Source organism: Microcaecilia unicolor, chromosome 7, assembly GCF_901765095.1.
Source record: "Microcaecilia unicolor chromosome 7, aMicUni1.1, whole genome shotgun sequence".
In the NCBI taxonomy this organism is placed as follows: Eukaryota; Metazoa; Chordata; class Amphibia; order Gymnophiona; family Siphonopidae; genus Microcaecilia; species Microcaecilia unicolor.
Window position 1 is genome coordinate 143,845,127 of NC_044037.1, and position 15,216 is coordinate 143,860,342.

The following is a 15,216-nucleotide window of genomic DNA, read 5'->3' on the forward strand; positions in this document are numbered from 1 at the left end:
TTTAGACAGACTCTTTGTACTAACTCAGCAACCTATGCAAATATCCTACTTCCCCACACCTTAATTAACTCCTAATTGAGGTCACTGTACGTGCTACCTCTCCAGCAACCAAAGAACAGAAAATAACTTCCCTTTAGAACAAGAGTTTTTGGCTGTTAAGTTTCTAACTCTAGGAAAGGTTTAAGTTTAAAACTATAGGGGAAAATGCCTATTTCTAGAGAAAATTTCAGTTTAAAACTGAATGTAAGTAAGACCCTGCGGGTCTCCCAGCTAAACCCGCCGGATCCCACCACCCTCGCCAGAAGAGTATAAGCAAGCAGTTTCTCGGAGAACATGGTAAACCACCAATTGCCCCCCCTCCGAAACACATCAAGCCCTCTGCAGACACACAGTCATCCCCTACTACTCCCATCCACAACATACCAACGACTATCCACAAACATTCCCACACACACTCAATTTGTCGCAAGTCCCTCACCATCCCTTCCCCTCCCCCAAACCCCTCCCACCCATCTCCTCCCTAGAGCGCACCCCCATCCTTCTACCTAAGACCAACTGGAAGGCTACCCCCACCCCCGCCACCCCAACAAAAAAACACTTATCAAGATTCATACAGCAGTCCCATTTCCCCTTCTGAAAAAGGGAGAGTCCTTGATACCTTCACTAGGCACCTGTAGGGGAAATAAGGGAAAAACAAAAGTCCAAGTGTTCCTGGAAATATGCACGGACTGCAAGCAGAGACAATCCAGAACCTTCCTCTACCGGATATAGGGTTGTTTTTCCACTTTAACCATAGCCATGGAGATCACGTGATGTGCTGAGGAGAGCGGAGGCAGGAAAGCTCACCTCTTAGGCCGAATCCACCATCCCGCCGACAAAATAGCAGCCTAGCACTCCTTTGAACCAACATCCGCTGAGGTAGGGGTCGCGCAAGTGAATGGACCCTTTTATTACGCGATTGGAATCAAAAATGCCTCCGAAATCGACAAAAAAAGAAGCGGAGAGGCCCCGCGCCGCAGACCCCAAAATGGCGCTGAGCCCGCAGCCTGAGGCGCCAACCTCGATGTTCTCCCCGCCACAGCTACAACAAATTACCGACGCAGTTAAGCAAGCCCTGGAACCGCAATTACAACAGCTCTCTGGGCAAATGAAAGCGGTGGAAAGCTTGCTGGCTGACACGACCCGACGAACGGGAGAATTAGAACAGAGAAGTATCATCTGCTGAGGATGAACAGGCGGGCATGACAACGGAACTTGAAGATCTAAGACAAACGGTGAAAAAACAATCGCAACAACTTGATGATCTAGAAAATAGATCAAGGGGAAACCTTCGAATTATAGGAATACCAGAAACAGTTTCAGATCGTTCTCTGCCCTCTGTATTAGAAAAATGGCTCCAAACGGAATTCGCCCTGATAGTATTGCCTTGAACGAGCACACCGTGTGGGCCGCAAGATAGACAGTAATCAAAGACCTAGAATGGTAATGATAAAAATACATAACTTTATCCACAAAGCAGAAATCCTTAGAGGAGCACGAGAGAAACGCAATACACTGGCTTTTGAGGGTTCGCCAATTAAAATCTTTCAAGATTACTCTCCTGCGTTACAAGAGCGACGGCGAGCTTATGGACCTGTTTGCCAAACACTGGTGGATGCTAATCAAAAATTTATGTTAATATACCCTGCCACACTGCGAATCAATTTCCAAGGCACCTGGCGAACATTCTTAACCCCGAAAGATGCGCAGGAATGGCTGGCAGTGAACCTCAATGTCAAAGAAAGTAAGATTTCCTTCACATGAAGCATGGCGCCAGGCAGGTCTGGAGAATATAACTGTAAACCAAGAAAGCGATCCTGATAAATAAGGAGGTACTGGGCAAGATTGGAACATTCAAAGTAAGGGGGGGGAGGGAATGCCTCACATTATTGATCCCCATATTTTTCACATTAGATAGGAGGAAGGGTAAATAGTGATGCAAGGAAAAGGGAATGGGAAGAGACAAGGGGGGAGGGTAAGGGAGGGTATAAAGGTAAGGAATGGATACTGGAGAACCAAGCAAAATAACCAGGAGGGTAGACCACAAACAAAGTCCAAATTGAATAAGCTTTACAGGAAGTCCTACATTACAGATCAAGGTGTATTTGCAACCCTGGGTGGGGCTGGGCACCCGGGAAAGGTTATTGGTAGACAGAAACAGCAGATAAACACATATAGAATAACTCCACATTAAGACCATAAGATTTGCCTCATGGAATGTGGGGGGGATCTCTACACCAGTAAAGCGGGCAAAAATACTTATGTGCTTAAAGAGACACAAAGTAGATATAGGATGCCTGCAGGAGACAAAACTTACCATGGAGGAACACAACAAATTAAAGAGACAATGGGTGGGCGAGGTCCATGCAGCATCCTCGGGGGATCGTAAAGGGGGGGTAGCAGTAGTGATCCGTAAAGGGATTGCCTCAAGATCAGAACTAATAAGAGCAGACCCAAACGGACGCTATGTCTTAGTTCGCCTCTGGATCCATCAGAGGGAGCTCCTGATTCTAGGGGTGTATGGCCCCAATGTATATGATGCAAAGTTCTATACCAGTCTTGTGCAACTTTGTCTCCCATATAAATCCACACAGCTGCTGGTGATGGGAGATTTCAATTTAGTGGTGGATCCTAATGCAGATTGCTCAAACCCCAGGGTGGCTTCTAGGGGGGGACCTAGGGCCCATGCGCTCTCTTTTTTTCAACGGTCCCTAGGCCTAATAGACACATGGCGCTGCTTACACCCTGAGGAGCGTGATTACACCCACTTATCAAGAGCACACGGGACTTATTCCAGGCTGGATTACATATTTATCTCCCAACCGGCGTTTTCCTGGGTGCTAGCATCGGAGATAGGCCCAGAAGAGGTCTCAGACCACTCCCTAGTGTGGGTGGACATTGAAGTGCCATTATTTTATCAGCAGACACGTAACTGGCGTTTCCCAAATTACCTAGCAAAGAACAGTGAATTCCAAGACTTTCTTAAAAAAAATGGTCAGACTACCTTTATAACAATAGTGGCCACATAGATCAACCAGAACTACTTTGGAGTACAGCTAAGGCTGTCCTTCGAGGTGAGATCATTGCCTTTGTTCATGCCAAAAATAAGAAGCAATCCATAGCAATAACACGACTAGAGCAGAGTCTACGGAAAGCTAAGTCCCAATTTATTAAACGCCCGTCCGCAGAGACTAAAGAACAATTGCGAGCAATTCATGTAACACTGAATGCTTTATTACAGGAGCGGGGACAGAGATTTTTAGCGACTCAGCGATGTAAATTTCAAAGATTTGGGAATAGACCAGGAACACTACTATCACACCTAGTCAATGCATGGGGACCCCGCAAACCAATAGTGACGCTCCGAGATTCGACAGGGAAGATACATAATAAAAGTGACAAAATAGCTGAGCTTCTCTCAAATTTTTTTGCCAACCTGTACAGCTCACCTGACGAACCAGAAGTAGGGCAGATAAACCAGTTTTTAGATAAGGCTGGGCTACCTAAACTATCAGAAACAGAAAAACTCGAAATGGAGGCACCCCTGGAGACAAAAGAGATTCAGGAAGTCATCAAGTCAATGCCTGCAGGGTCGGCTCCAGGTCCAGATGGATATTCTGGGGAGTTTTACAGGCTACTGCCCAGCTCCTTCTACCCAGTGACACATGCATTTTATGAGCAAGTAATAGAAACAGGCCACTTCCCACAATACGCAAACTTAGCTTTAATATCATTAATTTTGAAACCCGGGAAGTCAGATGACCTGGCCGACTCCTATAGACCCATATCACTTATCAACGTGGACTTAAAAATCTTAGCCAAGATTCTTGCTAACCGGTTGTCAGGGATACTACCCAGGGTGGTGGGAGAGGAGCAGGTGGGATTCGTCAAAACCAGACAGGCAACCAAGAATGTACGTAGGCTCTTACTGGCAATGGCAGCGGGACAGCTGATGGAGACACCTACTGCTTTATACTCACTAGATGCCGAAAAAGCATTTGATAGAGTGAACTGGACATATCTGTTCGCTGTCCTGCGGTACATGGGCATTGGGGGATGGTTCTACAATGCAATCGTAGCACTATATGCAGACCCGTCAGCTGCAGTAATAGTAAACGGGATTAGAGACAAGCCTTTCGAGATAGCGAGGGGTACAAGACAGGGCTGCCCACTGTCCCCAGCATTGTTTATCTTGTCATTAGAGCCCCTGCTGAGAGCTTTGAAGAAATCAGAAGAAGTCTCAGGAGTGCAGGTGGGGAATAAAATTATCAAAACCTTAGCGTTTGCAGATGACTTGATGATTGTGACAGCCCATCCTTCAGCCTCGCTAGACCAGATTATACAGAAAACTGAGGAATATGGCCGAATCTCAGGGTTTACTCTGAACAAAAAAAAATCACTGGCCATGGAGGCATATCCAGACAAAGGAGGCCCGGACCGGGAGGACTGCCCTCTGACCAAAGTAAAAGGGAAGATTAGATATCTGGGCACCAACATAACACAAGATCTGGGCAGACTATACCAAGAGAATGTTGAGCCCCTGCTGGAGACCACACGTCTAAAACTAAGAATGTGGGAATCATATCCTCTGTCGCTGTTGGGGCGCGTCACTGTCTATAATATGATGATCGCGCCCAAGTGGATATATGTTTTCCAGACTCTCCCTCTGTTTCTGAAAACAGAAGATGAAAAACAGTTAAATAAGCTCATCCAGAGATTTTTATGGAGAGGACGAAAAGCAAGACTGTCGATACAATTATTGCACACCCCGCGAGAATATGGAGGCTTGGGCCTATTGAACATGCGTTATCTCACCATTGCCAGTGGTATGCGACATATCACAGATTGGTATAGGAATACCACAGAATTTTCAGACACGCCCTTGGAAACTTCACTAACTCAAGGAGTCCATTTTAGCTGCTGGCTACATATGGGAATGGGCCAACAGCCTAGGATCCTCCAACAATCACACTTACTCCCAACAGCCAGATCAGTATGGAGATGGGTATGTAAAAAGCACAACTTCTCGTGGAAAGTGACCCCATATTTATCTATTTGTGAAAACCCGCAGTTCCAGCCCGGAATTATACATGATGGGTTCCGTAGATGGAGGCGAAGCGGTCTGGTATATATTCATCAAGTGGTAACAGAAGAGGGGCAAATGAGAACTTTTGAAGAACTGCAGGCACAATTTACCCTCAAACCAAGGGATCGTTTTCACTACTGGCAGTTGACTCATTATGTAAAAAGTTTGCCCTGGGAATGCCTCACAGAGGATGTGCAGGAGGAACTTTCATCGGCATACTCCCTGCAGTCCCAGGGTAGAGTGTCATTGTCCATGAATCATCGGCATCTAAAAGACAGGACAGAAGAACCGGACTACCAGTTGCTGACTAGGCAGTGGAACATGGACTTAGACACGATCTTGCTACCAAGCATAATACAGGAGTATATCAACAAGGTCCAAAAAGCTTCCAAGATGGTTCAATACAGCGAAATGGAATACAAATTTGTAATGAGGGCATATATCCCTCCAAGGAGAGCCTTTCATATGGGAATATCCCCGGATGGTGCTTGCCCTAAGTGTGGGGCGCAGGGGGCGACACTTGGACATATGTTTTGGTCATGCCCCAGCATCCAAAAATTTTGGACAATACTTACCCAGTCGATCTCACAGATGTGGGGTGCTACCTGTAAGAAGGGACCACAGATGTTATTTGGAAAACCCATGCTGGTGCACCCGATTCCGACAGGGTTTAAGGGATTTACTCATAGAGCCATAATGATTGCAAAAAAAGTTATACTTACTGAATGGATTACAAATAAAACTCCAACCTTGCAGCAGTGGCGTGGTTTGATGATAGACTACATGAAGTTTGAAAAGAAATTGGCAGACTATAAAGTGAAAGAAGATTTACAGAAAAGGACTTCCATCGGATTTGGACTGCCTTCTGGCAAACTATTCCCTTAGGGGGAAGAGGCCGGATCCTGAATTTGTAGCAGAACTGCTTGGACAATCCAGTATAAACTGATCGGCAAAGAACATAAGAACATAAGGGAGGGTGGATGTGGGAGGGAAGGGGGGGAGGGGGGGAGATAGAAAACTAGGTACCAACGGGAAGATCTCACAGGAATATTAAAAAGGACATTGGGAAAAAGGTTTTAGGTCATGGTAGATTAGAAGTTTGTGTTAGCAAAATTGAGAGATAGTTGAAGTTATAAATATCTTGTTTATGCTAGACATGAAAATTGTTTAGAGCCTATTTCTGAATATGATATGGAACTTTCTGTGAAAATCAATAAACAAATTTAAACATAACCATAGACATAAATTTAATTGGGCAGTGGTGGTGTTAACTCAGTCACCCAGTCTCGAGCATCAGCTATGCAAAGGCATAATTAAGGCAATATCCGTGCCCCAGTTTATGGGTCATCCCCCATTCAATCCGTATTCTCACAGTTAAGTTTCATCAAAAAAGCTTGCGCCTCCACAGCTTTATGAAGAAACACTGTCTGACCTCCATGCCAAATGCGTAGTTTTGCAGGGTAGAGTAGAGCGAATCGAATTCCCTTCTTATGTAGTGCAGAACACTGGCGCCATGGCCTTGCGCAGCGAGGCAACCCTTGCTGAGTAGTCGTTGAAGAGAAGCAAACAATGGCCCTCATATTCCAGAGATGCTTTAGCTTGGAACGCTTTCAGTATTTGTTCTTTCGCCATCCAGTTAGTGAAATGAGCAATGGCTGTTCTTGGCTTGGCGTTAGGTTCTTCTTTAGCTCCTCAAGGCCTAGGTGTTCCGGTATCCAGGAATCAAAGAAATGATAAAGGTCCATTACTGACTTTGGTAATCCAATAACTCATAAATTATTTCTTCTGTTACGGTTTTCTTGCTCTTCAATGCAGTCATGGAGTTCCCTTGCTTCTTTCTGCAGCGCAGCAACCTGGGACACAATAGCCTGCACTTCGTCCTCTCTAGCCAAAACCTGCTGCTCTGCTTCCATTAGCCGACGTGTATGTGAATCAAAATTTTCATTAATCTCATCCACAGTGGATTACAGCTTAATAAGACGATCCTCCAATGCTGCGGATACCGATCAGGATATCTCCTGCACCCATTCAGATGTCTTCAGCGATATCGGGTTCTGAGTCAGTGGGTCTCCGTCATGTTGTTTGAGCCAGGTTTCCGTGGGTTCTTCAATCCTCTCTGTGCCCTTGTGGGCATACCACGACAAACAGACTGCTGCAGCTTCTTTCGATTACCAGATGATGGCAAACCTGCAACCCAAGGGTCTTACATCGAGTTGAATCTTAGTTTTTAAAGCTGGTTTTGGCAGATTTTTTGCGGAGCCGCTCTCCCTTGCTGCTGCTCAGGTAGCAGGCATCACGTGACCCCTCCCCCCATTCTCAATTCTAGATTAAATCAACAATGAACATAAATATTACATACTTGATCAAGGTCTTCCTTTGTTGTTTCTGGGACATAAACTGTAGAAGGCCGCCCTGCTCTGTCCTTATGTTTCAAGTACTGGAGTTGCAGTCAAAGCCTATCTAAATCTGTCTTGTCGTTTGCGGGACACAGACCATAAAAGTCTGCCCAGCACTGCCTTCATGTTCCAGATTACTAGAGTTTCTGTCGAAGCTCTCTACAGCCCATCCTAAACTGGATTGCTATATGTGGGACTCAGACCGTACAACCAGCCCAGTACCAGCCTTAGTTGATACAGCCTGAGTTACCATCTAAGCACCACTTGACATGCAAAAACATATGCAATCCTTTAAGTTTTGATTTTTCTTCCATTCATTTTCTAATTATAGATCCTCTTGTGTTCATCCCATGCCATTTGAATTCCACCAAAGTTTTTTTTCTCCACCACCTCCCTCAGGAGGGCATTCCAGGCATCAACCACCCTCTCTATGAAAAAGAACTTTCTGATATTACGCCTACGTTTACCATCCCACAATCTCAAGTCATGTCCTCTAGTTTTACCATTTTCCCTTCTCTGGAAAATATTTGTTTCTATATTAAAACCTTTTAAATATTTAAACATCTGTATCGTATCTCCCCTGGCCTCCTCTCCTCTAGGATATACATATTCAGGTCAGGTCTTCCAGTCTCTTCTCGTACATGTTTTGGCACAATTCCCTTATCATTTTTGTCACCTTCCTCTGGACCACTTCGTTTTCTTACATCTTTAGCAACATACAGCCTCAAAAACTGAACACAATACTCCAGGTGGGGCCTCACCAACGACTTGTACAGGGGCATCAACACCTTCTTTCTTCTGCTGGTTACATCTCTCTATATACAGCCTAGCATCCTTCTGGCTACAGCCACCACCTTGTCATTGGTATTATGCCAACATGGTATTACATCTGTTGTTTGAATGTTCTTCCATGCTATTATGGTATTTTGTATTGTACTGACATCATATTTCTGTTATATGGTTGTTGTGCAGTACTGTTAAATGTTAATACAACCATCTAAATTTGGGTTCCAGGGCTCTGTCCTCTCCTGGTTCTCCTCCTATCTCTCCCACCACACCTTCAGAGTTCACTCTCATGGATCTTCCTCCACCCCTATCCCCCTATCTGTTGGTGTTCCCCAGGGATCTGTCCTTGGACCCCTTCTCTTCTCAAACTATACCTCTTCCCTGGGCTCCCTGATCTCATCTTATGGTTTCCAGTATCATCTCTATGCTGATGATACCCAGCTATATCTGTCCACACCAGACATCACCGCAGAGACCCAGGCAAAGGTATCAGCCTACCTATCCGACATTGCTGCCTGGATGTCCAACCGCCACCTGAAACTGAACATGTCCAAGACCGAGCTCATTGTCTTTCCACCAAAACCCACATCTCCTCTCCCTCCATTTTCTATCTCAGTTGATAACACCCTCATCCTCCCCGTCTCATCTGCCCGCAACCTCGGAGTCACCTTTGACTCCTCCCTCTCCTTCTCTGCGCATATCCAGCAGATTGCCAAGACCTGCCGCTTCTTCCTCTTTAACATCAGCAAAATTCCTCCTTTCCTCTCTGAACACACCACCCGAACTCTCGTCCATGCTCTCATTACCTCTCACCTTGACTACTGCAACTTACTCCTCACCGGCCTCCCCACTTAGCCATCTATCCCCCCTTCAATCTGTTCAGAACTCTGCTGCACGTCTCATATTCCGCCAGAACCGATATATCACCCCTCTCCTCAGGTCACTTCACTGGCTTCCAATCAGATACTGCATTCAGTTCAAACTTCTCCTTCTTACCTACAAATGCATTCAGTCTGCTGCCCCTCACTACCTCTCTACCCTCATCTCCCCTTATGTTCCCGCCCGTAACCTCCGTTCACAGGACAAATCCCTCCTCTCTGTACCCTTCTCCAACACCGCCAACTCCAGGCTCCGCTCATTCTGCCTCACCTCACCCTATGCTTGGAACAACCTTCCTGAGCCCTTACGCCAAGCCCCCTCCCTGCCCATCTTCAAGTCTTTGCTTAAAACCCACCTCTTCAATGCTGCATTCGGCACCTAACTCTTACCGTTCAGTAAATCCAGACTGCCCCAATTTGACCGCCCCTATCGGACTGTCCGTTCACTTGTCTCTTAGATTGTAAGCTCCTTGAGCAGGGACCGTCCCTCGAAGTTAAATTGTACAGTATTGCGTAACCCTAGTAGCGCTTTAGAAATGTTAAGTAGTAGTAGTAGTAGTAGGAAATCACTAAAAACCTACCTATTCAAAAAAGCATACCTTACTGACATAACCTAAAAGCCTGAACCCTGCTACACAACTAACTAAAGCTAGTAATGGACTCAACTCAACTCCTCCTCTTTACGATTCCCAAATGTGTCTGTAACACATGTATCTTATTCTACCATAATACCACTTTGTATTTGTTCTTTACCGGCTTGGCGTACACCTACGGTATAATGTAAGCCACATTGAGCCTGCAAATAGGTGGGAAAATGTGGGATACAAATGTAACAAATAAATAATGGTTTCAGTTTGCTCTTTCCAAGTTTACCTTATTTATTGTATTTGTTTATATTTTGTCATTTTACTATTTTTATGCTGTTAACAAAACTGTAAATTTTATGTTAAACTGTACCTGCTGTACACCGCCTTTGGCGAATCTCTTCATAAAGGCAGTTAATAAATCTCAGTAAATAAATAAAAAATTACATTCTTGCCCGCACATTCCTCAAAATATTCAATGTGGTTTGCAGTAAAAGAATCTAAGTATTAGTAGCTTTATTTAGTTAAAACTTTGCTTATAAATACTTATTTAAGATAAATGTTTGAAACAAACATTTTTAAAGCTTCACAAAACTGCTTATAATAAGATATTTGTTTAATATCTTTAGTAAGATTATTCCACCACTTGGCAGCCTAATAAGGAAAAGACTGAACAAGTGAGGTCTAATAAACTATCTTCTTAACGTTTGGAAAGTGAAGGTCAAAATTATATCTCAAAATATGCTTATAATGTAAATTACATAATACAGTCAGATCATGTATGTTTATTTACACCTGATGAATCGCATTTTTTTTTAGGAAATCAAAGCAATGTACAAAAATAGTTTAAAACATGTGGAAAAAAAAGAAAGGAACACCAAAAATAAACAGGAAAGGAACCAATCACACCAATTAAAACATAACTGCTGCACACTGTTTGGTCACAAGTGCTCTGTGATTACAAAGTTTAGAGAAAAAGTGGTTTTTAAGGCTACTTTAAAATTCTTCAACAGAGGCTTAGCGCTTATGTACCGAGGAAGACTGTTTCAGAGGATTGGAGCCATAAAATAAAAGGCACTTTTTCTTTTAACTTTCATAGTAAGCCTGTCTGTGGTTTGGTAAGACTAGCCTATGATCATTAAGGGAGTGCAGACAATGGACCAGAGTGTAAGGGATGGTCAGTGATACCAAATAATCAGGTAAACACGTATGAACCGCTTTATAAGGCAAAGTAAGAATCTTGAATTGGATCCTCAAGTGTACTGTATGGGCATCGAGTGTAATTTCAACAGAAGAGGAGTAACATGGACTGAGCGCTTTGCATGGCATAACAGATGAGCCGCTGTATTTTGAAGGGCTGAAGACTTTTATTGCAATATTCGGAAGACCGGCATAAACCATATTGCAATAATCCAACTGAGAACAGACAAAGGCATGGTACAGTGTATGTAATGCTTTAAAGTCAAGAATGCCCCTCACCAATTTTATCCTCCTAAGTATGTAGAATCCCCGCTTTAGGAATGCTGAAATCTGATTCGAGAATGCCAGTTTGGAGTCTGTCAAAACCCATAGATATTTAAAGCAATCGACCAGGATATATGGGGACCACCAAATAACACAGGTATCAAGGAACTGAAATTTGGCCGGTGAGCCAGCACGCAGTCTCTTTCGGATTTAGTATCAAGTGATGCTGACAAAGCCAATTGGAAACTTTATCCACATACAATTGTAAAGCTGAAAGATCTGGAGCAGTGGCAGATACATAATGGATTAATAAAATATCGTCTGCATAAAAATATGTACTCAGACTCAGCGATTGACCGTGTAAAATCAAAAATATTAAGATGCAAACCTTCATAGAATGGAGTGACTTTATCAAATTTAGACACCGAGCATAATAACCAGGTCGCAGTGTTCTGAAGCATTTGAAGTTTCCTACAGCAATCTGCACACCGTATGGTACAGTAATCTAATTGGGTTGAAATGAGATTGAATCACTAGATGATATTGGACAAAATGTATATAACTGGGTATGCGCCTCAATTTGTGCAAGAGTCCAAAAATCTTTTTATTTAATGCTCTGATCTGAGTTTTCTTCTAGAATAATTCCCAAACTTTTCAGTTGTTCGAAGAGAACCAATTTATCTCCTATAATTCTGATTTTATTAACGATTAATAAGGAGACCTCGTCTCCAAAAATTCAGTTTTTAATTTGTTGAGTTTCAAGCAGTGAGAAAACAGTCAGGTGTCTACCAATTGCAGACATGACAGGAGCTGAGAAAAGTCTTTATACTGTTCAAAATAATTATATAAATAGTGATGTCATCTGCATAACTAAAGATCTGAAAACCTAACATAGGTGGTATCAAGATATTGATCAGTATAGGAGAGACAGGTGAAGCCTGAGGCACACCATAGCTGATCTGCCAGGGCCCAGATAATTTAACATTATATGTTCTAGTCAAAAATCCATTTAACTAAGATCAAACATTTTCCATAATACTATAATTACTAAGAATTGTAGTTAATAATTCATAGTTGTGGGATTTGGGGCATTCCAAGGACAGCCCCATTTAAAAGTGCAATGTATACATCCAAGCAGCAATATTCAACCACTAAACCTATAAATTATACATCTAGGTCAACCATGCAAATATAAAGTGTAATGTGATTCATCAATGTAGATATTCAGTAGTGCTACCTAAACTGATAATATTGCTGAATATGTGTATGATTTGTAAATATCTCCAACATTCACAATACAATACAATTTAATCTTGTATGCCACATATACTGTAAGTTTCAATGCAGTTAATCAAGAGAGCTGAACAAACTTCGGGAATTACATGTAAGATTATAAATGTTTTAGTTAATTTAAATACTTTCTAAACAGGTAAGCCTTTGAACATTTTCTGAACAATAAATAAGAGCCTATTTTTCTTAAGGAAACTGGTAGTGAGTTCCAAGTATGCACAACTAAATAGTGGATGCGGAGGAACTGAATGAAAGAAATCACAGTGAATCTGGAAGATATAGAGGGGCATTTTCGAAAGGGACGTCCATGTTTCAATTTGGACGTCCTTGCAAAATGTCCCAATCCAGGGGCGGGGAAACCCGTATTTTCGAAACAAGATGGACGTCCATCTTTTGTTTCGAAAATACCATCAGGGATGTCCAAATCCTTAAATTTGGTCATCCTTAGAGATGGACGTCCCTAGACATGGTCATTTCTGATTTTCAGTGATTTTCGAAACCAAGGATGTCCATCTCAGAAACAACCAAATGTAAGTCATTTGGTCTTGGGAGGAGCCAGCATTTGTAGTGCACTGGTCCCCCTGACATGCCAGGACACCAACTGGGCACTCTAGAACAAAATGTAGGAACGCATAGGTAAACATGGTTTAACAGTCAGCATGGATTCAGCCATAACAGAAGAACATAAGAGTAGCCTTACTGGGTCAGACCAATGGTCCATCTAGCCCAGTATCATGTTTTCCAAACAGTGGCCAAGCCAGGTCACAAGTACCTGGCAGAAACCCAAATCGTGGCAACACTTCATACTACAAATCCCAGGGCAAGCAGTTGCTTCCCATGTCTGCCTCAGTAGCAGACTATGGACTTTTCTTCCTGCCCTGAGGATACGTGAGGATTCCACATCTTCCTCTTCGGTACCAAGGAATCTCAATGATGGGCGTCGAGCGAAGGCGAACAAGCACCGTCATCGTTCTCCTTCAACACACGGTGCCAGGAGCTCAGTTGTCTTGTCCGATACTGAAGATGAGCTCTCATGGGAGGAAAAGGAGGATCCCAGGTACTTTTCTTCTGACGAGTCCTTTGGGGTTCTTTCTGAAGCTTCCCCTCCACCAGAAAGGAGACTGTCTCCACCGGAGAGTCTATCCTTTACCTCCTTTGTCCGGGAAATGGCTGCGGCTATTCCCTTTCCTATGGAGGTTGAGATGCTCGAGGTCCTGGATTATCCTTCTCCACCTAGAGAGGCTGCAACAGCTGCTTTGCATAATGTACTGAAGGAAGTCCTTATGTGAAACTGGTCATTCCCTCTGTCTAACCCCGTGATCCCGAAAAGAACTGAATCCCAATATCGGATCCACGGGGAACCTGGATTGATGAAGTCTCAGCTACCTCACAATTCCATGGTGGTGGACTCCGCTCTCAAAAGGGCCAAGAGTACTAGGGACTATGCCTCGGTACCCCCAGACAGAGCATCTAGAACCTTGGGCTCTTTTGGGAGGAAGGCGTATCAGGCCGCTATGCTTGCTGCCAAAATCCAGACATACCAGCTCTTCACGAGCATCCACTTGTGGAACTCGGTGAGGCAACTCTCTAGCCTGGTTGATGTGCTCCCTCCGGAGCAGGCCAAGCCTTTTCGCCAGGTGGTCAGGCAGCAGAAGGCGTGTCGAAAATTCCTGGCCAGGGGTACATTTGACACTTTTGATGTAACATTCAGAATCGCTGCCCAAGGTATAGTGATGCGCAGACTCTCATGGCTGCGTGTCTCTGACCTGGATCATTCGGTCCAGCAGCGGATGGTGGATGTTCCTTGCCGGGGGGGTTAACCTTTTTGGTGACAAAGTAGAGGAGTCCACCACCATGGAATTGTGAGGTAGCTGAGACTTCATCAATCCAGGTTCCCCGTGGATTGATTTTGCCTAAACACTAAATCAGTAAGTGCTCCTCATATGCTTTTACTTATCCTACTGCACCACACTGTGATGTAAGATTGCAGCCAGTTAAAACTGTCCATTGCTTGTATGCTTTTGCTCATCCTACTGCACCACACTGTGATGTAAGACTGCAGCCAGTTAAACTGTCCATTGCTTGTATGCTTTTGCTTATCCTACTGCACCACACTGTGATGTAAGACTGCAGCCAGTTAAACTATCCATGAGGACTTATTGCTTGTATTGAAATAACTCCCTGAGGACTTATTGCCTCAACCGGCAACATACTGAACTGTGCTATTGAGTACAAATGCCTGAAGCAACTTCTAACTCAGAACTTGTTGTAGCTTAAACAGACCACAAACTCTGTAACATTTTGCCAATCACTAATTGCTCTTCGCATGCTTTTATGTATCCTATTGCACGCTTTTTCTATCTTATTGCACAACATTTCACGGTAGGATATTGCACTGTAGGACCCGTAAATACCTCAGTCCTGGCTAATTGACTGGCGGGATCTTTGCCTATTTGGGGGCCCCAAACAGCTCATACAATCCAGCTTGTTCCAGCCCGTCTGCTCCATATTGTTCCAGTCCGCCTGATCCAGTCACTACTTAGACACCCGCAGACACCTCAGCCACTACTCATGGCCACAACTACGACTTAGAATACCTACCAGCCCTACCGAATACACCACATTCCTGAACTACCTAGACCCTGAAGACGGAACATACCCAGCAGACAGGATCTGGACCGAATTCGAAGTAC

At 43.8% G+C, this 15,216-nt stretch overlaps 1 protein-coding gene across 1 annotated transcript in view; it reads left to right on the forward strand.

Annotated features, from left to right (window-relative positions):
- NDUFA10 (NADH:ubiquinone oxidoreductase subunit A10) overlaps window positions 1–15,216 on the forward strand; it is a 492,721-nt gene that overhangs the window by 287,910 nt on the left and 189,595 nt on the right. The window lies entirely within an intron of this gene.